This window comes from Drosophila tropicalis, unplaced genomic scaffold, assembly GCF_018151085.1.
Source record: "Drosophila tropicalis isolate 14030-0801.00 unplaced genomic scaffold, ASM1815108v1 contig_593, whole genome shotgun sequence".
NCBI classification, from domain to species: Eukaryota; Metazoa; Arthropoda; class Insecta; order Diptera; family Drosophilidae; genus Drosophila; species Drosophila tropicalis.
Window position 1 is genome coordinate 36,692 of NW_027173070.1, and position 25,630 is coordinate 62,321.

The 25,630-nt window shown below is 35.4% G+C and overlaps 1 non-coding gene and 1 pseudogene across 1 annotated transcript; one reads left to right on the top strand and one right to left on the bottom strand.

Moving 5' to 3' along the window:
* The window catches only part of LOC137576813 (uncharacterized), a 49,199-nt pseudogene extending 23,862 nt beyond the window's left edge, over positions 1 to 25,337 (top strand).
* Positions 13,999 to 14,070, bottom strand: TRNAR-CCU (transfer RNA arginine (anticodon CCU)). Its single transcript has one exon. It is a non-coding gene; the product is annotated as a tRNA-Arg (tRNA).
* Positions 25,338 to 25,630: the final 293 nt, after the last annotated feature.

A 25,630-nucleotide genomic window follows, 5' to 3' on the forward strand; every position in this document is an offset into this window, starting at 1 on the left:
CTGTCTCTCTCTCTCGCTCTCCCTCTGTGTGTTTGTACTCATAACTGTAAATCCGTTTTTATTATCCGCTTTTAAATTGCCACCAGCGCGAGCAAAAAAGAGACGCAGTCCTCAGTACAACTGTAAGTCCGAGTCCGTGTTTCCTGTTTTTTCTTTTTCTCTCTTTGCTCACTTCTTGCTGTGAGAAAATGAGGAGAATACCAAGAGCAAAAGCAAAAAGTATCCATAAGAATTTCAAATATTTTCTGTTTTCGTTGCGAATTGTATGAATTATGACCCTAATTGGCTGATATTTTATACGAATTAGTTTGCTTCCTTCCTTTTATGGTAGAATTTTGTGAAAATTCGGCTGCGGGTTATTTTAAGCTTAAGCATTCCAGGCTTTAAGTTTACGGCAGTTACCTTAAAAATATTTGGCACCTTTATTGTTTATCCGAATTTCAAGAAATGCCTGAACATAACAAGAAACTGCATGTAGGGATTGCAGTACTAAAACTCTAATTAGAATTTAAGTATGCACTTACGAATTCGTAGGACCTTTCTGCCTTATGAAAACCTCGTCCTCGTTTGTAGTATCTTATAAAGTAGTAATTAAAGTAGTTCGCATTCACGGTTCAAAGGCTAATTAGGACAGATATCTCATCGGCAAGGTTGCAGCATTTCGCCCAAATCATGAATTCATATGCTTTGGGGGCTAAACATCATTCGGATTTTTGGGGACATATTTTAATATATTCGTTCACCCTCCTCTAGGGCTATAACAAATGTAAATACATAACGAAAATTTCGATTCACTTATTAAGCTTACAGCTGCCTCAACTCTAATGCTTTACTCACATATTTGTTGTTTGCTTTTTGCATTTATAATTTAATCATTCGGCTCAGTCGTCGCTGCTGCAAGCTGCAATTTCTCATTACACAGAGCGAAATTCCCCACAGAAACAGAATAAAACACGCACAAAAACAAAACGCAACCCAGCCAAAAAGAATAAGACCCCAAAATAAACAGAATCCGTGTTGACTCAGTCAGGATGAGGACGAGGATGAGATGGATGGAGGAGCAGGATGTTAGGTTGGATTGCTGGTTGGTTGACTGGTTGTTTGGATGGATGTATTTGTTGGATGATGTTTCATTTTTGTCACAGGTTGAAAGTTTTTGCTGTATGTATTTTAAGCTCTAGGGCTTTAATTGATTTTAATATTTAATTTGACGACAACAACAACAAGAACATCATGGGGGAATGAGAAATGGGAATGAAAATGTAAATTGCAAAAGGTAAAGAGAGATTTTTGAGCATGAAATCAATTTGATAGAAAATGCAACCAAATGGAATGCACAAAGATTCAGGAAAAGTTTGTGTATGTGTTGTCTGGGGGTTGTCGAGGCGGGAAATTTGAAAATGGAATGAAACATACCACTGGCCAACTGAATACCAGAAAAGTATTACGGCTGTTTATTTCCATAAATAATTACGTATAATTCTTTTACAGTATCATTTTCAATCCTTTTTGTTATATTTTTTTGTTAATAGGATGATTTAAATAACTTTTTTATATTTTGTTCGAGATATCCTGTTTTTGGATTTTTGTCATTTACACTAGGTTTTTCTGTCCGACTAATGAAGTTTTCTGTGAAAAGATATTTTACTTAAAATAAGACCATGATACGCATGGGAGACACGATGTGCCTCCACACTATATGCGGCCAGCTTCAGATTCATACGGAACCCATTTCCGGATACGTCTTGAATAAGTTTTCAATGTTTCATTGTGTCTTTGCATTTATAAATTAAAGGTACAGGAGTATTCTAAATGGCATACTGAAAAGTTTGCAATATGAATGATTCTCCGAGTTACGTTGGGATTAGTAGTAAAATAAGTGATGTTGGAATTCTTGAGGTATTTTAGGGTTACTTATGGATAGAATTCTACCTATTTTGCAATCGAATTTCCATAAGTTAGATTGCAAAATCTAATATTAACTGACACGCACAACAATTTGCAGTGAGTGAAATGCTCAGTTCCTACTCTTGACTCCCACACTCAAATACAAATGTAAACACAACAACTGCGGAATGCTGTTGAGATTAATTCACATTTTGACACATCTGAGCAACTTTATGATCTACAATAAGAGTTTTATGAAACAAAAAATAACAGAAATGTAGTAAGAGATAATAGTTAATCCTATTTAGTCTCTCCATTTTAATGTTCTGCGTGTTTTCCCTTTGATCATTACGGTATCGTAGGACTTTATGCCCGTCTTGGTCTATTGATAAGGCTGACTGGTAGTTAGCCGCTTGTTATTGTTAATCTGTCATTCTCACTTGAGACTTGAAGTTGCCTTCGCCTCATTTGTTTGCATTTGCATGTTTGCTGTACACAACCCAACTAAAATGGTTAAGGAAGAGGGGGAGGCCCAAATGGGGCCACAAGGAAATGGCCATCAGGAACATGAGGAGGAGAAGCAGGACCATATTATGACTCTTTTGGGGCTACCGACCAGTTAATTTAATTCTGTGTTCAGTGTCTTAATTGAGTGAGTGTTGGCAGAGTGCTGTGGTCAAGCGTTTTGACTAAATGGAAAAGAAAAGTTGACCGACTTTTCCTTGTTTATTTTTTTTTTTTTATGGGTCTAATGATACTTATTTTTGGTCAGCATGATATTGGCTTTTTACACCCACATCTTCTAATGGTTATTATAATTTTACTACTATAGTTAAACCTTTCCAATTTGGATATTACTTTTTGTAGGTCATCTTAAAGAGATAACAGATTTGAAACCTTTGAATAATTTTGCAAACTCGAACGTTCAACTAAAGTTCTTACTTTTTATGCACTTTTACATTTGCTTTTAGAAATAAACTTTTATAAACCCTTAATTCTAATATATGCATTAATTTTCTTATTAATTTCTTGAAAATGGTTCCAAATTATACATATTTTTCCATTTTGATACCCTTGCAAAAGGTTTTCTTATTGGCAGTTTCAAGGCAAAGTTGTTCTTATTTTTCTTAAAATTGTCTTCATTAAAAGGACTTAAACAATTATTTATTCTATATTTAGATTGCAATTTATATTCTCACCCTTATTAACAAAAAATTTTCACTTTTAATCACCTGTTTTGTCAGTCATTCCGTACTTATGAGTTGGCTCATTTTACCCGTATCAACAATATACACTCAGCTCCCTACATAACAATAACCTATCTCAAACATTAAGCGCAAACAATAAACAAAGCACAACTATAAATAATAAGCAGAGCAACAAAAGGGGGAACAAAAAACAAACAGCGAAAAACAAAGATTTTTCGAGTAAGCATGACTCTCTTTTTGTTTAGGTTTCCTTGATTTTCATTTTTCTTTCTTTTGTACTCACAATAAGAAAATTAAATTTTCGCATGTCGCCGAGCAATTAATTTGGCGAGTTCATGCGAGACCGAAGGCAATAATGGAAAGAGTTTGCAACTTTCTGAGAATGAGTGAAAATGATTTTTTTTTTTTTGGTGTCAAAATCAATAGAATGAAGTAATCGATAGAAAGGAAAAAAGTGGAAAGTGGCTAAATGATGAATTGTCAGTTGCTCCAAGTAAGTTTCAGATAGTAAGACACGATATTAACTTTAAAAATAAACTCAACCGTTAATAGGGTTTATGAAAAAGTTGGTTTCTTGTATGAAAAAAAAAAACAGGAAATCAATGGACGGTTCAAGTCAGTTGCTACTTTGTTGTTACAAAAGTCGATATTAGCTCAATCTTATAAGATTAATAGAAAAGTTGAATTCTCTGCGGAAATCAGCCTGAAAATGAAATGATTAAGCCATTGGCTGCTCTCTGGTGGAAAAACTATGAAGAAAATATAGTTTTTTTTTTTTTTTTTTTTGGTATAAAAAGAAAAAGAATTCAGTTCATGGCGCCAGTTGCTGCCTGCAAATGAATTAGCCAATTTTCTTCTCCACACATACATTTTTAGAAAAATATGAGTAGGATGCACTCAGGTTATGAAATAATCAATAAAACCCAAAGAAATATAAATGGTCAAATTCTATATATATATAATGGCAACCAGTTTCAATAAACCTATCCACACTCTCCAACGATAAAAAGACAGAAAATTGTTTGACCTTCTGGTCAAAGGCAATGCGTGTGAGGCGGAGAGGTTAAATATTGCATTTCAACCTTCCAAGCTGCCACCTGAACTTTGGCCTTTAGATCCCCTTCCATCCTTTAACCCCGTTCTTCAACTAAACCAAAGTAATGTGAGGCACAAGGAGTCTGTGTTCCATATCTCGTGGATGTTTTATGCAATTGTCATGGTACTTTGCTTTCATGTTTTACTTGCCCCTCTAATATTACAGTCGTCGTTGTTAAATCATCATCATATCTTGTTATGAAATTTCAATTTCAATTGTCCTTAACTGTGTAAATGGGGCAAAGTAGACTCTCACAGTGAATTCTTTATTAATAACCAGTTGCCTTTGCCACATAACTCTCGTCGAGTTTGCCACATAGTTTTCTGCATGCCACACTAAAGTACAAACAGAGAACAAAAAAACATCTAAAAAAAGTTAAACAAAAAATACTATTTTCATTTTTGTTGAATAAACTTTTGTGCTGCGTTGGCTCCTGTTCTCCCCCTCACTTATCCTTCTGCTCCCCTCCACCCTACTATGCTGGTTGCTCGCGGGCTGTTTTAATTTTTTCGTGTTGCCAAAAAAAGGGAAAAAGTTGGAGGCAAGTTTTGAGTAGCATTTTAATAATAAATATAGCAAAAGCGAGCAACTTTCCTTATGGGTAAAATAGAAGCCTGGAAAGAGAGAGAGAGAGAAAGAATATGAGGAAGAGAAAGAGTCCGCCATAAATAGACCGGAAATATGGCAGAAGAAGCGTAACTAAGAGCAAAAGATAAAAACCCCTTAGGTTGTGCTTTAAATAATATTAAAATATTGAACTTTTTTAAGTTGCAAAAACTTTATGAATATTTGCAGAATTGTGGCCTCAGTTAAATAACTTTGAACCTTATCAATTTGCAAAAAAAAAAAAACACATTTTAGAATACACCCAAAAGGCTTGTATTTAAATTAGGTTAAGAAATTAATCGTGCTTGGAATTTTTAATAAAGCAAATATAATCAATAAAGACAAGATTTTCAAAAAATTTTTAGCCCTCTCTCCCTCAATCCGATTTTGTGTGAATACTGGATTGACCAGCGATTCGTAGGATCTTTGTATGTTCTTATCGCCTTTTCAACTTTCAAAACTTTTAAATATTAGGGCAGCTAATAAAAGCGATTTAAGTTTATCTGTCAACGCAGTTTTGTAAAAAATAAATATATATGTCTATCCTAACTCTTTTGATTCGGAATAAGTTTTTAATCTTGTGTTAAACAACTAAATTAAGCGCTGAAAGTTTCTTCTCTCTGCCAACACTACAGCTGCACTTAAGTGTCGCACTTTGCAAATGGTAAAAGATTTTCAAACACTTACTAATATTTAGAAAATGTCTTGCGCTGTTCTCGATACTCTTACTTCAAACCTTTTTGCAAACCTAGTTATTTAGAAACTATATTTGAGATTTTAGCGAATTTGATTGAAACATTTGTGGCATTTTAAAATATGTGAACTTCAACATTGGGCGTAAAAGAAATTTTGGCTGTCCTTAAGTCTTTTAGTCAAAACACGTAAACAAATTGTCAACAAATGGGATTTTTGGGATTTCTTTCTCCTGTTAGCAGTTTGCTACGTGACTAGCAAAAAGAAGGCTCTGAATCCTTGAGGGAATTCCCTTGGCTGCTGCAGTCACATTATTGCTGTAAAGCCTCCACTCATACAAAAACTCTCTACATCATCAACATATTTTCATCTTACATTTGCGGCAATTGAGTTTGAAATACTTATGCAGAGAATATAAACATAAATTCAAAATATATTTTTTGTATTTATTATAGTTTAGACTATTTCGAATGTCAATCAAATCAATCGATCGTGTTTCGACTGTCGAATTAAGTGCTCAATGTGCTAACTAATTGAAATTGATTGTGTGGGCATGTCAATGTATGTATGTGTGTGTCTGCAAAAAAAGCTTATATATTTACAAAATCATGTATGTTTGTTGGTATATCCGGCACTGAGTTGCTATATTTATGCAAATAGAACAAAATTTCCATTTATTGCTGTCAATCAAAGTGCAAACGGGCCTGGGGGAAGAGCAAAAACTTTGTTAAATTGAAAATTTTTTATTGCTGCCTGACAATTGATAAAATTGACAATGATTAAGGCTTAAAGCAGAAGGTCGGGGGCAACTTTAGGCCATGACGAAGTTTTCATGCTCTTGGGTTTTCTTCTACCATGCATCGAAAGAGTAGAAATAATTCTAAAACTTTTGACCATAAAATATACATAAAGAACTAGCCAAATAAAAAGTTTTTTTTTTACCAAAAACTTTATAATAAAACTAAATCTTTGAAGTAAAACCTCGAATGTTTCTAGTTTTGCTGATTTTAGGGCAAACATTTTCAAATCATTTTTTAAAATCTATTCAACCAACCTTCAGGATATTTATGATAAAACTTTGTGAATATCATAATTAATCATAATACTTACACGTCAGTGATTGGTTTTATTTTATTTATTTAGAATATTAGAATTTCATATTAAGTTCAATTATCGTCGTTGGTATTTGTTTATTAACATCCGACCATTACATAGCTTTATTGTGGCAGAGTAGGAGCAGGCAAATGAAGGCATGAAATGGCAGGGAATTAAACAAATTGTGGTTATGTCTGACTTTTATTATGCAAAGCTACATCATTAGGATCTGACCAACGACTGTATCCCTTTGATTGTGTGTGTAGGTTTGTGTAATTTTTGAATATGTTTGACTTTTGGACTGCATTTAATTTGAACGGGGCGTAACAATTAAGAAAAGTCTACTTAAATAAATTACCCAACATAAATTCCATACCATTCCATCCCATTTTCTGTTCTAGCTGGTTCAAGATACATTAATTGAACATCATATTCCTTTGCTACAGATTAATAGAACAAACGTGTAACAAAATTTCACCAAAACAATCATTAAGCCATTTCGTTAGTTGCAACCATTAGCCTATTTGTGTAGGCTAAATATAGTAGATACCTTTTTTTCTTTGGTAAACTTTGCTTTCGCGACTCGCAGCCAAAATGAAGCAAGTAAGTCGACTCGTCGACTTGGGTATACCATACACCTGGTGAAACAAATATTTCAAATTTCGAAGACCAAATGTACATATGTCTATTAAATTGTTTTTACATGTCTTATACTATGTGCTATCTCGCTCACTCTACAAACCCACGAGCACTCTAGCGCCGCTACTAGCCAACGTCCAATTCTGGCCTTGTGGACCGATTTCAATAAAATTTGATAGTTTGGTAGAAATAGATAAGATAAATTAGTCTGCCAAATTTAAATGCGATAGTCAAAAAACTAAAGGAGGAAATCGTTTTTTTCTAAATTATGGAGGCGGAAGTGGGCGTGGCAAAATTTGAAAATATCTAAATTCTCTGCGCATACTATGCCAGTATACATACTAAATTTGGTGACTTAAGCTTTGTTAGTTTATGATAAAATCAGTTTTGTTTAATTTACGGGGGCGGAAGTGGGCGTGGCAAAATGTTTAAATAGCCAATATCTGCGCGTCTATTAAGCTAGTCTACATACTAAATTTGATGTCGGTAGCTATCATAGTTTTTAAGGAAATCACTTTTATGTAAATTCCGGGGGCGGAAGGGGGCGTGGCAAAAAGTTTAAACAATTAGTTTCTGCGCGCTAACTAACCGAGCATATAAACCAAATTTGATGTCTCTAGCTATTATACCTCTTAAGAAAAACAGTTTTGTGTGATTCCTGGGGGCGTGGCAAAAAGTTTGAACAGTTAATTTCTGCGCACTAACTAATCGGGTATACAAACTAAATTTGATGTCTCTAGCTGTCATACTTTTTAAGAAAAACAGTTTTATGTGATTCCTGGGGGCGTAAGGGGGCGTGGCCGAAATTCCAATTAATGCTGAACATGTGCATACTACACGAGTATACATACCAAATTTGGTGGCTCTAGCTCTTATAGTCTCCGAGATCTGCGTGTTCATACAGACGGACGGACGGACGGACGGACGGACGGACAGACGGACATGGCTAGATCGACTCGGCTGTTGATCCTGATCAAGAATATATATACTTTATAGGGTCGGAGAAGCTTCCTTCTGCCTGTTACATACATTTTGCCGACTTTAATATACCATTTCACCCTATGGGTGTATGGTATAAAAACAACAAATCAATATGCAAAAAAAATAACATCCTGACAAACCAATTGATCAATGTTGTTGTTTTTGAATATGCGCACGTGCCAACATTTACACTTCATATTATTTTGTCATTCATTTTGGATAGTTGAATCAGACAACGCACAAACGCACTGTAAACTAGTATATAGCATACATAAACATTTGCGTTTTACAAACTTGATATCGATTGCATTTAGCTACATGCTGACAATGAAGGTCGTTTTGGCTATAAGTATACACATGCATGTATATGTACCTATGTATGTATGTATGTACATACAAACATTTAATACATAGTCATCTAACCTGACACGCATTACGGGCCAAAGTCAGAAACAGCCAAAACACAATCAACGCAACAACTAGGCGACTTTGGGAATACACTACATTATCAAATAGGCTTGGTTTGGTATATTTTTTAAGCAACTTTTCGAACAAGTTTCGTATGTACTGTAAGAAACTACTAACAAAGCAACGGACACAATTTTATTGTTGTCATGATTGTGGAAAAACAGAAGAATAAATAAAAAAAAAAAAAAAAAACCAACAACAAAACGTGTTACAAAATGAATTATTAATATGTCGTCGGCTCGCAAATTATCACAATCATAAATAAATCACTTTGCCAGAGAAATAGAGAGTGAGCAAAACAAGCCAACAACTAACTTGATGGACCCAAGTGGTTAGATAAGTGAAACAAAATGGCCAAAAATTTTTGCCTTTTTCAGTTAACGTGCATAATAATCATAATAACAAGAAAAACCTTATGATTATATGAGCATTAAACAGACCTTTGAGAGATGCAACAATATTCATGCATTCCAAAAATATTTCGTTTGACGAAAAAAGTATGCTATGATAAATGAACTATGGTTTTATAAAAGAAACTCCTTTAGATTAACTCGCCTCAAGGGCACTTTAACTTAAGGTGTAAAGTAAAATTATATAATTAACTACAATTGATTTCAAATAATACATCAATTGCACTCTAAACCGTTGTTGAGAAAACTTGGTTGAGAAACTTTCTCAAAGGCAACCGTTCTCAAGGGAAAAATAATATTATGTACAGCTGTCGGGCAATTGAGTATTGTGGTTTCAAGTAATTATATAGTGTAATGCTGCAATCGTTTGTATGTAATTTACACTATATTGTCCATCTGGCGAATTCAGCAACAGTACAGTACATACATAGATATAGGATCTTTTAAGATTTTGTAGTCAGGCGGACAGACAGACTGACAGAATTTACCTAAAATAAAAAGGAATATGAAGACTTATATTCGGAGATTAAAGATGAAAAAAAGTAATTCAGTCAAATTCATTTTTATTGAGAGTATTATTCTAGTCGTTATATGAATTGAATTTATATTGAATTTAATTTGACACTCTTAATTTCTTGATAAACCACAATAAAACAATTAAAACATAAAAGTAATGCTAACTACATTTTTTAATTTAATTAGGGGAAAAAACAGTAATCTCAAAGTAAATGCAAGTAATGTTTAAGCAATTTCAAACTTTTTTTTGCTGTTTTTTATTTGTGCTTCTTTTAAACTCTTGAAGAAAAACATAGAAATCCTAAGAAAGTATGTGTCCTGGGCATTTCTTACTTATTCAGGACAACGGGGCTACTTTCACTTTTTGCTTGTAGTAGGAACGGAGACTGAGGCGCAGCTGCAGTTTGTTTCTTGGGAAAATTCTCCCCTTGCCATCTTATATTGTTCCTGCTGCACAACGCATTCGTTATAATATTCCTCTGACATTATTGTTGTACATAGCTCTATAGTTGAGGCACCTAACGAACTCAAAAAAAATGAACTAGGCCAGCGCCTTTTGGGTATTAAGAAATTTACCAAACGTGTGAAATACAGTGGAGGAATTTCCGTTTTCATAATTTTTATTTTTTAAGATAAAGAAAATGCTGATCGCATTAGAAGCCAAGTAAATTAAAGGAAGATGTCTGTTTAAGTTCATCGTTCTCCAGCAGTTTGAAAGCTATACAGATCACCATAACATTAAATTGAAGAAACCCGTTCTTGGGAAAACTTTTCTGGTAGTTATACCATTAATAATTTTTGCAAGAGTATATAAACTTCTAAGGTTGAAACGGCTTTCAACTTTTCGGGCCAATTGTGCGGCCTGTTTAATTAACCTAAAAAATGTTTCCTCGGTTAAATGAAGTTTAGTGAAATGGCAAACCAAAAGAAAGCAAAAGTTAGCTTCAGAATTTTAATTAATTATATAGCTTAGCCTGGTCATGTAGACAGGGATAGGAAGAAAAGCGAGTTAAACGAGTTGAAGTCAGGTCCACTAAGAAGCAGCTAAAGGCAGCTAAACGAAGAAAACGAAGGCAAAAGATTGCTTGCCCTGGAAATGGTTTATTATATATATTTAATAAATATATAAAGATGCGTTTTGTTTGTTTTCTTTATTTTCATTCGCCTTGTGCGTTAAGATCCTGTGCTTCTTCCGGCGTTCTACCGCTATTATTTTTGTCTTCTTTTCCGTTGGTTGGTTGGTTGGTATCCTGGCACCGTAATATTCTGTGTGTAATTGAGTGCCAGGCTCCCTGTTCTCAAACTTGTGTTTGCATGTCAATGTGTGCGTGTGTCTTCTGTCTCCTCCTCTAGCTATCGCATTCTGCCTCTCTTTCGCTCCCCCTCGATCTGGCAGCTCCTTGTGGTTATGATTTTATTTGGCACTTGCCATTTTCCTTCAGCTGTCAAATTTAATGAGCCACATGCAAAATTTATTTAATAACTTTGCCACGTTTTTAGTATGCGAGCTGAGACAGGACAGATTCCTGTGAGGGGAACAGAAAATGTTGCTGGCTATCAAGTGCCATCCCATATAAATTTTAATTTGCACTTTAATTTTTTGTTATTTGTCCTGTTGTTGGTTTTGGTTTACAAATTATCAAGTAAGTAATAGCTTGCATAAATGAATATTCATTAATAATGCAGTATATATGAGAATTTAAGTTTTAGTATGTGTGGAGAACTGAAAAAGAAATGGCTCATGACCATGCCGGTTCACCCGCAGGCAATATAAAATTTAATTTACCATAAAATGGGCACACAAAAGGTTTTTTGTATTTTTTTTAAATATTTTTTTACACGAATAAACCAAAAGGAAAACATTTATGTTTATGTCGAGCGATAAAAATTCAGAAAAAAATGAAGAAAAACAAAAAATAAACAAAATGGCAAAAATTTTGCATACATACAACAAGTGTGAAATTTATACTGCAATTCATTATTTTCTGCATATTTCAATTCAATTGGCACAGATGTATGTATGTAAGTACTCTCTGAGTAATACATACCCGTAATGGTTAATAGATATAGTGTTTGTGAACCAAAAACCAGAATATATTTATATATTGACGAGGTATAAAAATTCTTGAAAAATGAGAAATCTTATCTTTAGTAATTAATGTAAAATGCTATAAGATTCATTGAATGCGATTAGTTTTACTTTGAATCCGCATAGCCCTATGTATATAATGATATAGAATTTCTATTAAATGATTAAATGCTGACCGCCAGACACTTGACAGTTGACAGGCCATAGTACGTATGTATATGTACTCTGAGAGTCAGAGTACACAGGCCAAGCCATCAACAAATTTGTGGCCAACCTTGCGACTACTGCCACTGGCGCTGGCACTGGCACACCTGCTACCACCTGAATACCTACCACAACCTTGTGGCAGAAGCCATTTTTCACAGCCACAAAAAGTAAAACTGTTTTTTCTCCCGCCACCCAACAGCGCACAATGCTTCGCTTTTCGGGGTCGCTTTTCTTTTGCGTTCTCCCATCTGTCCCTCTGCTCTTTATGCCTTTTCTGTTTTTTATTGATAGTGGGTCTTTTTTTTTGTTTTTTCCTTTTTTGGGATAGAGAGAAATAATAGCCTTACGTGCCAATTTATTATAACTTCTTTCAAGGCCAGGCGTCTACTCATATCAACCGATAGCAGCGTGAAAAATGCCATAAAATATTGGAAAAGACAAAAAAAGAAACTTTCTGAACTTGACGAGCCCATGTCAATTGATTGAATTCTTTCGCAAACCGAAAAAACCAACGCACTCAGACAGTTTTTAAGCTGATTAAATAAAAATCTCTGTAACTGTTTTCGTTAACTTTCTTACTTGCTTCTGGCTTTTCTACTTTTAATTACAGCAAAAGCCGCAACAAAAATTCAAGCCGTCTTTCGAGGCCACAAAGTGAGAGAGACCATGAAAAAATCGGAAATCAAAACTACAACAACCAATAATGGAAGCAATGGCGCTTCAGCTCCAGAAGCCGAGGCAGCCTCATCCTCTGCAGAGCCAACCAAAGCAGAGCTTGAGGCTGAATTCGATCCCAATGACAAAGGTAAGTATTTTTAGTTAAAAGGCAAAAAATTGTCGAATAAAGTTGGAGTCATGGAATTGAGCTTAATATTTAGATTCAAGGAATCAATTCACTTGTAACGTTTCTGTTACATCTAAAGCCACAACCTGACAAAAAAACGTTTTTTTTTTTTATTTTAAGTAACTACACAGAGAATGTATTCTCATCCTGAGTCTGTCCGCTTCGATTATATTCTCCTCTTTTTCTTTAAAGACCTCGAAATATCAGTATTTATATGCCAAACAATCGACTTTTCATGATGATTCTGAAATTAAGGACGGAAATACTTCCAAATAACTGGTACATACATTTTGGCGGTCCTCAAATATTTATATATTGCGTCATTTATTTGCAGTACAAGAAAACCTAAAAAATTTGCCAAACTGAAAGTTTTGCCTTGGCTTAAAATTGCCTGCTGCAAATGACAAGGGAGTGTCGCAGAGGGCTTTGTAAAACTTTGCAACCAGCAAGCACCAAAACAAGCAGCAGCGGAAATAGAAATGGGTGAACAATCCCCAAATACCCTTGGTTATAGGTGCTTACCATGGGGTATTTAATCGCTCACAATGCTCATAAATAGCTTGCCAGCCCTCACACCCCTCACACTCTTTACCACCTATCGCTTAACCATATTAAGATGTTACAACCACTGACAAATTTTAGCTACAACTTTTACGAAAAAAACGAAATAAGAAAAAGTCAAAAGGAAAAGCAGAGGCAGCAGCTACAGTGGTAGCCTGGCTCATTAAAAACTTAGTCGGGGCTGTCATCCAAAGCATCAGTGTCAACCTTCCACTACTTCTTGTTTCTGTTCTTGTTCTAGGCTTAATTATAGTGCACACGGTGTGCATAAACACACACATACTCAACCACATCTTGAAAGCGGTGTTTCTGTGACAATGTGGGTGGAACGGCTAATTAGACCCGCTTGAGGAGTCAAAGCAAGAACTAGGATAAGCGTACGCAAACTGTTGAGGCAACATACTCAATTAAGGCTTCACAAGTGTTCATGTACATATGTATATGCGAACATATAAATTTATAGAAATTTAGCTAATACAGAATGGGATTAACAAAATGAAACATATGTACAACATACCGTCAATTTACTAGGCTCCAAGAAAAAGGGACTTAACAAGCCTAAGAACACACTTTTTGGATAAAACAGTTAATAATGTACAGATTGATAGATAATAAACTAAAATTTCTTCTTTAAATTTCTTTTAATCTTATTAAAAAATTAAAAAAACGAATCTCTACATTCTAATGTAGTTTTGCTTTACTCCAGATGGGACTCGAACCCACAATCCCCGGCTTAGGAGGCCGGTGCGTTTCCATTACGCCACTGGAGCTTGTTGAATATTAAAACCAAAAGACATTCTTGGTCTAAAGAACACTCTCAATATAACGAAAGACCAAAAGGTAAATCAACCAAAAAATATGTGTGGACCAACATCTGTTTAAATAATAAACAAAACAAATAAAGTTCTGGTTAAAGAATATAAGAAACATTGAAATAATTGTTTATACAATTTATAAGTTGCTTAAGTCGTCTCGCCGACTTTGGTACACCATGCACCATGTGAAGAAATATTTTAAATTTTGAAGATCAAATTTACATCTATTTAATTATTTTCTCACGTCTCCATGTAAAAAAATCATTGAAAAGAACTTATTATTATAAGAATCATTACGAATTTACATCTATTTAATTATTTTCTCACGCCTCCATGTAAAAAATCATTGAAAAGAACTTATTATTATAAGACAAAAATGTTTATGTTAGTGTCATTACGAATGACTTCAAAACCTGCTTTCCTTTGTCTGCACAAATACCTTTTGGTCTCGCGGCTACCACGTGAAATTACGAATCGAGAGACTTCGTTTTCAACCCGTTAAGGATTATAATTCAGCAAACCTTTTACTCCTCCTCCACATTCGAGTTGCCCAATAGAACAAAAACGAAAAGTATAAAAGTTGAGTGGGGGCGTTATCAACGTTTTTGTGGAATAAATTCAAAGGCAGATGGCCTAGTTGAAAATTTTTGTGCGTGTGTGATTGTGTGTATGTGCCACACTTTTTCAACAACAACAAAAAGAATAACAAATTTTGTAACATTTGTAAAGTAACAACGAAAAACAACAAGAGAAAAAGAACGAAGAGGAGAGGAGAAGCCCGCATATGACCAAGCTGCAAAACCAAACAATAGGCCAGAAAAAAAGGTAAATTCCAGTCGCAGCAATTTAAGCCATTTTAAATGCAAATGGTAAAAATCGAAGCCAAAAAGCCATTAAAGGATATTTTCTTGTTGCAAACGTTTTGCGGCTTGGATTTGGCAGGTTTGCTGGTGGTTTATGTTTTTTCTTGTTGTCATTTTGGTATTTGCTTTGTGCATAAAGCACACTAATTTACCCAACACACACACAACCAACAAAGTTTGCACACACGTACATACATACAGAGAGAGGAAAACTGAGAGTCCCGCATTTGGCCTTTAACATCTTTTGGGTCGCCTAGTTGTCTGGCTCTGCCCATGGCAATCCCCTCCAAACATTTGGGCTCCTTGTCTGGCATAATCTTTGCTTACTAATTGTTCCTTATGGAAGACATATGTATACAGTATCATAGAGAAAGAGATAGATATACAAATAGAGATAGAGCAGAACTGTGTTTAAATTACCTTTACAATTATAAACCTAAATAGCAACTCAAATATGGAAACCTCAAGACCAAAAGCCATTAAATGTTCCAACAATTGTTGATGCAGATTTATTGAAATAATTATATTTGTATTTAATAGAGATAGAGAGGGGGAGAGGGAGTGTCAGCCTATTACTATTAAATGCAAATAAAATAACAAAATTTATTTTCAACTTGCAAATTCCAATTAAAAACAAACACAAAATTTGTTTGATGTGTTAATCGATTCGAGCAAAGTTATAACTTATTGAAATTATATAAGTTTACACTGCCAGACATTTGGGGTTAGCTGGAAATATGCCAGTTCTCGATATCTATCTCTGCATGAGACTTGGTTTTACATGAAGAAACAAAATTCTTAACAAACTCTAAAAAATGCGAAAGTTATAAAGTGTTATTTTCAAACGTTACAAAGCGAAAAATGGCAAACAAATTTGGAGAATTTTTTTCATGTAAATTGTTATGACGGTTTAAAGAAAAGGAGAGTTTTGCTTGTTATTAAGGTTATAGAAGGCTTTAAGTGGATTAAAAACTCCTTTATGTTGGTGCTCGGTGCGTGTTTTCCGCTTTTTTCTTTTATTATTTTGTTCTTTTTCGCTGTTGTCCCGCATGTTAACTGCAGAAATAACAAGAACAACAAGAGCAGTGAACAACTGCGATAATACAGGAGAGCCACGCGTTTTCCTAATTGGATTTTTGGTTTTAAGCAAGCTTGTAATTTCATTTACACCACCCCATACAGAGACAGGGAGGGTGCTATAGAGTAGGACGTAGGTTAAACAGAGAGAGAGTGAGAGCGAGCGACAGGGCCAAGCCATTTAAGTACCATGTTAAGTGTTGTTGTCCGCCACAACAAACAAGACGAAAACAAGAACAAAATTTTGCAGCAGGATGAGTAGGGTGAGAAGGAGGAGGAGGCAGAGGGGAAGAACGATGAAGGGGATGAATAGGCCGAGTGGGTGGGGAACAAATACACGCAATAAGCAGCACGAACTAAAAACATTGTATCCGTATTTGTATTGTTGAGGGCGCTGAATTGGCGTTTTTTTTCCTGTGTGACCCGAAGACATAAAAAAATATCAAAGAAGCCATCATTAGCCATGCCGAAGTTTATATACCCTTGCAATCCTTGGCCGTGATATTTTTACATGCTCCTAACCCATCTTCAAAGTATCACTCTGTCCCTCTTTATTTCTTGTGCTCTGCTGCTCTGTTGATTTCGAGCAATGATCTAGTAGGCTGATCGGGTTTTCTCTGTTTATTTATCTGATCTTATTGACATTTTGGGATATGATATTTTTATGCAAAACTATCTGATTAGTACGTTTGTTAAAGACATTCATGGGAAGGAGGGGCCTTCACCGATAGTTCATATGGCATTTAGTGATATAGTGGTCCGATCCGGATGATTTTCGTACTAAATCTCACCTAGGTTATTAATTGTTGAAATGCCAAGCTGACCAAGAACATATATACATATACAGCTTGCAAAAGATTGGTTTGCATCCAAAAAGATCGATGTTATGCCATGGCCACCTCGGTCCCCAGATCTTAATTTGATCGAGGACTTATAGGGAGATGTTCAGCGGGTTGTGGCAACATCAAATCCATCAAAAAAAGCTGAGCTTTGGCAAATAGTTTAGAAAGCAGGGTCGCAAATCCCCTTGAAGCGTTGACAGGACCTCATCGAGTCGATTTTGAATTAAATTAAACTGTTTTTTTTTACTCCTTTGTAGCCACTACTATTATTTTGAACAGGCACTTTTTGGTGTACTTCGCAAAAGACATTAAAATATTATAAAAACCAATGTAAAACAAACGGAATCTAGTCATATTCTCATCTTTATATCCTATTCTTTAAAAAATAAAAAAAAAAAATTTTAATTTTTAATGTTGCGCTACTATATTTTTGAACACAGCTGTATACTCCTTTGCGGTACAAACATCTGACCTATTTCATAACACCCTCTGCAAGGGTATACAAATTGGCCAACCCGAAAGTACATAAAACAGACGACAAAAATGTTGAGCACCTTCTTCGTCTGGCCTTTTTCAGATAGACCTTTAATTTATAATGCATTAGTGTATAAAGAGGAAGATGGAGAGGGGGAAGTGGGTCTTGACAAGAAGAAAGCCTTTAGAAAAGGTGCGCCTCCTGTTTATTTGTTCAGCTTACGGCTTAAACGTTCTTTCTACCCAAGTTTCGTCTTGTACTATTTAATTAGAATGTTAACAAAAGTATATAAGACTTTTGCTAAGTTAATTTAATGACGTTTTTTACCACACCATTTTACATTGAAGTTCTAATGTCGTAGTAAAATAGAATTTAGTACGTCTCTCAGTGGAAAAAAAATTGTCTGAAACAAGGAAAAAAGCAAATTAAAAATGCATTTCGATGCCACTTTCCACCACTCTTTTTCATTGGCGTTCTTTTTACACTAAAAGAGAAAAGAAATAAAAACAAAGTTCTTTTAGTCGGGTTGCTTTATGCTTTATTATACCCATGCAGAGGGTATAATAAAATTTGTCAGATGTTTGTGGCGCAAAGAAAGAGATGTTTCAGAGTCCATAAAATATATAAGTTCTTTATCAGCGTGAGAAGCTCAGTTCCCACTCTTTATCAAAATGTTTCTTAAATAGAGAATATTTAAATGAATTTTAATCAATGTAAAAACTTCCAAGACAAGTTAGCTTCATTTCAAGAATAGAGGATGCCACAAAGTCGTCTTTGTAAGTGTTAGCTTAAATATTTCAAAGCTTTAGCACCTTTTTTTGCCATGTTGGCAACATGTGGCCACGAAAATATATTTGCATAAATATTTAATTACAATTTGAATTCATAATTTTTGCTGTCCTCGAATGGCTTTAAATAAGATATTCGTGTGTCAAAGCAAAAAATTGAAAGCCAAATTCACGTGTAAAGCCTTTAACTATGAACTGTAGTTAATTATGCATAATGTATAGAAGGATTTGCTGAAAGCCTCACTGACTTTTAATAACGTAGCTTCAGTTCCGGGAAATGCCACCTAACAATTCCCCACCCAAGCTCCCAAATGCCATAATCTGGCTTTATATTAATGAAAGTTTTCTGTGTGTTTTGTCTGATTTGTAGTTTAATTACAGCCAACATCAATTTCGTTGCTTACTGGTAAAGAAAGAGGTTGAGGCTAAAAAAAAGTTACTATTATCAAAAGGTTCAGTTTGGTCCACTTGCCTCCACTTGAAGACAATTTAAATTGGCTAACCACAAGACTGAGCCAGAGTTCTTGCGTTCCGGAAATTGAAAAATGGCCTCTATGAATGGAGAGCAAAGATCCTTGGCAACCGCATTTTGGGCAAAAATACTTTTGGTTTTCTGAGTCTCTTTTTTTGTGGCCCCTGGCAAGAACTTGGCAAACACATGCCATTTTCTGCTTATTATCGGAGCACATTTTTTAAAACCTACAACCCCATAAAAAGAAAAGAAATGAAATGAAATAACGAGAAAGTGCAAATTAAGTGCCAGCTTGACGGCAATTTTTCGGGTAAATCAAAATAGAATATCTCTCCTACTCCTTCTTTTCTCTCATATAGTGTTGTTGTAAATGGTGTGCATTGTGTGTGGGTAGTTTTTTTTTTTTTTTTTTTTGTGAGTGGAAGAACAGAGAACTCAAGTAATTAAAATGTAGATTTATGGCAAAGACTTAACAACGCAATTATGACAGCCTGACAATGACAAAACGCCAAAATCCGACGGTGAAACACAACTGAAACACGTCACGACACGGCCTCGGCCATGGTGTGAAGGAAAGGAAAGTTGGGAGTGCGTTTGGGAGGCTAGGAGGGGCTTAATGAAAGATTGTGGCCATAAACAAATAATGAACCACCCCATACAGTGATGAAATTTGTCAGAGTTTTAAAACAAAGGTGCCATCAGCTGTCCCGACGGCTGTGTGCGAAATGTAAATTGTAGTGAGAGTTATAAAAGATAATGGAAAAGTCTACGTCCATGTAGTGATACCATTTTGAAAGAAGTTTATGTATTCTGTTTTGAAGCTATTTTCGGTAGATTTTCTTTAAAAAATTGTAGAATAACGATAAGGTAAGAACATATAAGAAAGAAGACATAATATTGCAGAGTAACTGATATGATTTATATTTAGCTACAATTCAAGTTGCTTAAAACCATTTTCAAGTTCCTTAGATTTTTCCTTTTCGATGCTTACAAACGAAAAGAATAACAATATTTTGGGCACTATTTGGACCACCTCAAATGCGAAAAAAGTGCGGGGAAACATTATGTCAATGTCTGATTAAACCCAAGCCCGTTTTAGACTCATTTTCTAAATCTCAAAGGGTATTCTTCTATACTACTTTATGATAATGAAATAATTTTCTTATATTTGTTCACACTCACCATCTCTTGCGCATTCTGCGCGCGTGCTGTGAAGCTTCATCATGTTTTTCTCTGGGTTGTAGTACCAACATTTATGACACAATTACTTAACACATATGTGTATCACAGATTGCACTGTTGCTAATGGCATTCAAACTCACCTACACAGCCCCACCTGAACAGGAGAGGAGGGAGGAGGAAGGAGGAAGTATATGTGTAAACCAAGTGCAGTCGCGTTTATCAGTCGCTCCGCAAAATAAAAGGACACAATTGACGTACAATACCTGGAATATAGAGGGGAAGGATTAGGAAGGGTCGCCAAGAGACTGGCCACTCACCTGGACTGCAATCGGCTGCCCAGCTGGCTGCATCTGTTGTGTTGGAGAAATTATTTATTTCCCATCAGTCTTAGGGGCGTCAGGAGGGGCGGCGGGGGTGTTAACCATATACCGCGCTTTCTCCTGTGGTGGGAAAAGTGCATTTTTTGCACTTTTTTTATCTTTCTTATCGTTTGACTTTTTAGCGCTTTTTACTTTGCCGATTGCAATTAATCAGCTGGTAACTAGTGTTGTGAACCGTCGATCGATAACATAGCCGATAAACCAGCTGACGGCTTAACATAAGCTCACAACATTAGCCTCCATAGTGCTGCGTGCTTTTGGGCGCTCGCTTAGGCGCGATTTTTTAAAAATCCCTTATAGACTGAGTAAGTCTTAAGTTACCGACTAGCAATCTTTTCAGGTTACAAGAAGAGGACCAACAAACCCACAGGGCCTTTGAGACACGAAGAGGAGGTGCACGGATTCTGGAGGCCCCAACAACCGTCATAACCACCACTACTGCACCGGTGGCAAACTTGGCCGATGCAGCGGACATAGCTACAAGCAGCAGCAGCAGCAGCAAAAAGCACGGACTGTGCACAAACGGTGCCAATCCTTTCGCGAAAGGAAGCAAGATCGCCAGGACACCGCCGCAGGCTTTTCACTCGGCCCCGCCAGCCATTCGAAGAGTATTCGTCTTAGCTGGATGCGAAGAAGAGACACCCAAACGGGCAAGGGAAGCAAGCCCTTGCAACACCGAAAGTGGAACCTCACCGAAGAAGTTAAAAGGACCGCCGCAGGCACCGAACATGTTGATGGCCGAACTGGGCAGGATCTTAGACGAGGTCATAGATGGCTCGGTTAATAAAAAGGCTCCCCCGACGCGCAACACAACCCAATGTATCTGACACAGTTACTGACGGGACATGGATGCTTTAAATCCTACTTGCATAGGTTTAAACATGAGACAGATCCCTTTTGCACACACTGTGCGGGTAATATAGAAGACGCAGAACACGTCCCTACGCTGAACGTCAGCGTAACCAAAACTTCAGTTCTAGGTAAACTCTAGACGAGGCATACGTGCCATCTCCCCCTCGTGAAGTAGTACTTCAGCGTTGGTTCCGCGAGAGGGATACGGAGCATAGGGTAGATTTTAGTGCGGTGCGGTGACCACTAACCAAGGTCGATACCAAGTCCCACACTTCGGCTTTCAATGCTTTCCCCCCTATTTATAACAAAAAAAAAAAAAAAACCCCACCTGAACACACACACCTACTTTACCCATTGTCTGCGAATTTTCATTTTAAAATATAAATTTGCATTGTTTGTTTAAGCGTTTTTTTTAGCTTTTTTGCCCGTGTCTGTAACTGTAGATCTGCGAGTGTGCGTGAAGAATGTGGGTCAAGAACATGGATGGTAACACATGCGCCACACCTATTCTCTTCTCTCCCGTTTCGCTCCATCTATCTCACTTGCTCAATACGGCCAATAATACCAAAAAAAGTGCTGAAGTAGGTGAACAACAATTTACTAAAAAAAAATTGGAAATATTTCTAAGGAAATCCAATGATTGATTGCATCTTGTGTGAAATGGAGTTATGGCAAAGGGAAAAATCTAATAAATAAATCAACATTAGCTATTATTGAAACCTGAGTTAAACGAATAAAAACTGTTGGCAGGACGATAACAAAAAAGATAACTATTTTGGCAAATTACCAGCAAAAAATGAGGCTTAGTCAGTGATTAGCTTGGGCGTTAGAACTATTCTCTTTCCTTCTACCTCTAACTTGCTGGCAAGTTTCACATGCAAATCACTTGACACACATCAACTAGGCGCCAATGTCCGTGTGCCTATCCAGCACAGCTGCCACTCCCAAATGTTGAGCCTTCTAACAACTCCAGGCTCCCAGCCTAGGTGCAAAAACTACTGCTGGTGAAGGAAACTCAATTTGTATGCCTGATAAAGGCCAAAAGCAAAGGCTAACATGTACGATGGTGGCAAGCTTGCCGAGCTTCTATCTTGTTTCTTTTTTCTGCTTTTTCGTATGGTCCTGTGACAGGACACGGCTGTGTACGTGAGCAGCTTGTGGCCATGTGTAGAGTGTTACATGACCGTCGAAAGCAAAGTTTTGTTAACTGAGAAGAGAGGGCCAAAAGGGCGGGAGTGTTTGCAGGGTGGGTGCATACATTTCAGTTTGTCAGTGAAATTCCAAATTGTTCCTTTTTTCTTCTTTTTGCCCTATAAATGTCATGGGCCAGGTTCTGGCTTAAGGCTCAGCTATTTGCACGTCTTGTAGTTATTTTAAATATTTTATAAATAAACATGAATGCATTGGTACGTGCTTGGAGCCTGGGTCACGTTGCGTATACTTGATAAAAATGTCCGACCAATTAGTTGTGTGTGTGTGTGTGTGTGTGTGGGCGGAGACATCAGCTTAACGAATTAACACTCAAAAAAATCTGCACCCAAATGCTATGTAAATTCAATCTTCAACAAACTCAACTCGCGCGGCCAATTTACTTTTATTTCAAGCACAAAAAAGTTTGCACTTTCCACTTTTCTTTCTACTTGCGTTCTCTAACCGAAATCCTCATACAAAGTCAATAAAAAAGTAATCACTACAGTGGAGAATTTATATGATAATTTCTTAGCCATTTACTCAAAGCATAATATAAAATAAACAAATCCTCAAGCAATTTTACGCCAGACTAAAACTCGTGTTTCAGCTAAAAAAAGTAAAAATTCATGAATTTCAGTTATTAAAATCAAAATGATCTCTTTCCATGTGTTTTAATGTTTTTATATTTTTGATTTTGTGATCAAACCTTTTCCACTACTTATTGATCATGATGTCGAATATAAAAAATTAGCACCATTATTATGCTGGGACACTAAAAGTATTTCAAATCAAGTATATATAAGTAACTAAACGCCTTTGGCCTTTGGATAAAAACAAACATTACCGATTTTAGAGAGTTGGCATGTGACATTTGATATAAGATATTTATCTGAAATTCATTGGCAGATGGGAAATGTGGGCATAAATTTGATCGTTAAAGTCGTAATCAAATCATTCCCTAACACTCTTCAAAACCCAGCTCAGCTGGCCGTAAGGCTCAAAGGACTTGAGCAGGCTAAGCATATTACGCATACGTAACATTGTGTATGGACCACCATCATTTCTTGCATATTAAATGTGTCACATGCCACTGCCAATTTAAAACAGCAAAAAGAAAAGGAATGGTTTAAGTGAGAGAGAGATAGAGAAAGAGAGAGAGAGAGAGAGAGAGAGAGAGAGAGAGATAGAGATAGAGAGTAAAGAGAAGTAGACAACAAAATTAAGCTTCATTTATAATGCCTCAGTCATGGCAGATGCATGTAGATGTGGTCAAGTCACGCGTCATTGAAACGTGCCTCAATGGCAACTTCATTCAATTGAGAGAGTCAAGAGTACTGTGGCCTTAGAAATGAGAGAGAGAGTTAGATGCGCTTGTGGCATGGCAAGTGCCTTAATGAGCTTTTTGAATTGACGCTCAAATCCAATTAGTTATTAATTGTGTAATCAAGATAAACTAATCGAATTGGTTTATGCAAAAATTAACTTTAAATATTTGTTCTCGTTTTTTAGAGCTTTGTCACGCGGCCTTAAAGATTCAGTCCACATTCCGTGGCCATTTGGCCCGTAAATTGGTCAATAAGGATGCGCCTGAGGATGAGGATATCAAGGGAGATAACCAAAAAAGTTGCCGAAGAACTGGATATTGATCTAACTGATCCAGAATTGAATAAAGCCGCAACTAAAATACAAGCCTCATTCCGTGGCCATAAGACCCGCAGAGAGACTCAACCCGAATAAGTTTTGGCCGAGTTAGACAAAGTTGGAATTATTGTTGGCAGCAGCAACAAAAATGCAATTAAACCAATTAAAAAATAAATTTGGTAAAATGTAAACGACAACACTCACACAATACACACCAAAACCAATTGTAAACTTTTTACTAAAAAAGGGCTAAATTCCCATAATAATTATAAATATTTATAAAAAATTTGGCATGAAACATTCGTTTTGTTTCTCTTTTTTTTTAGTTTTTGTCGAATTCTAATTGTTAATCAAGAGTCCAAGAAAAGCAAATGATATCTTGAACCTTTTCTACTAATTTCAGTTGATTTATTTCTAAACTTAAATGAATAAAGTTAAATTTTTGCAAAGTTATAATGAAACCAAATGGCACGATGTTCCAAATAAATAAAAAAGAATAACAAATTGATTTGTATTTGTAGGACAAAGAAAGGGTATTCTTCTAGAACATTGAGAGAACCAAAAAAAATGCTGAAACATTTTTTGGAAGACATTTTCACGGTTTGTCAAAAAGTTTTGCGAAGGTCAAGAAAAAACTTTATAAAATATATTTAAAAAAGAAAAACACACAGACACACAAAAAACTAAAATTATAAGAAAATTGTACCTACAAAATGGATGAATTGCATTAACTAAACTCAATGTTGTATGGATTTTAAGAAATAACAAAAAATTATATTAAGGGGGTTCACCAGCAGCAGCTACATTAAAAACAAAAACAGAAAAGAAAAAGGAATCGTCAACAAAAAACAAAAAAAAAAAAAAAAGATTTATGAGAAAATAGTTTTCAAAATAAAAACATGAACTAAAAAATAAATAATCTGGTGGCACAATTTTTCTGTTTTTCTACCAAACAAAACAAACCAAATACAAAAAAAAAAAAAAACAAAAATTAAATGAAATATATAAAATATTAACAAATATATTATACCTATACAAAAAAAATTAAAACGAAAAAATATTAAGAGTATTAGAAACAAGCTAAAATGCAAATTGTTACTAACAAAGAAACCTATAAAACTAATGATTAATGTTTAAACAATTCATTAAATTAAACTACCAAACTGGCTACATGAGAAACAAAAAGAAATTAAACTGAAAATTCTATTAGAGAGATTCAAGTAAATACAAAAAAAAAAAAAAAAAATTAAAAAAGGAAAAAAGAAAACAAATTCAACTAAAACGCATATAAAACCCAATTATATATAAACAAAACGAAAGCAAATCCAATTAAAAGCCAGAAAAAGAAAGAAAAGTAAAGTAAAGAAGAGTAAAATTAACAGCAGCAAAATGTCCCAACTAAATTTTAATTGAGTAAATACAAATAAATAAAATCTTCAGAAAAATGCTAAAGAAATAATTGTACTTTCTTTTCTTGGAGATTAGGTAGCTTAAATGGGATTGAGATTTGTATCCATTTGATGAGTGAAAATAAATATAATAAATAGATTTATGTTACGAATGCAGCGAGGCTATGGAAACAGGAGGAAGTCATTCTGCTGCCATCTGAGAAGTCCAATCCATTCCAATTACTAACCTACTGATTGAATGGTGTAGACCACGTCTGAGCACATGAGCTCTCTTTTCTTAAGTCTAAGCCGTTTAGTCAAAAAGAAGCACTTAGTCAGAATTTAATTGCAATACCCAAATAAA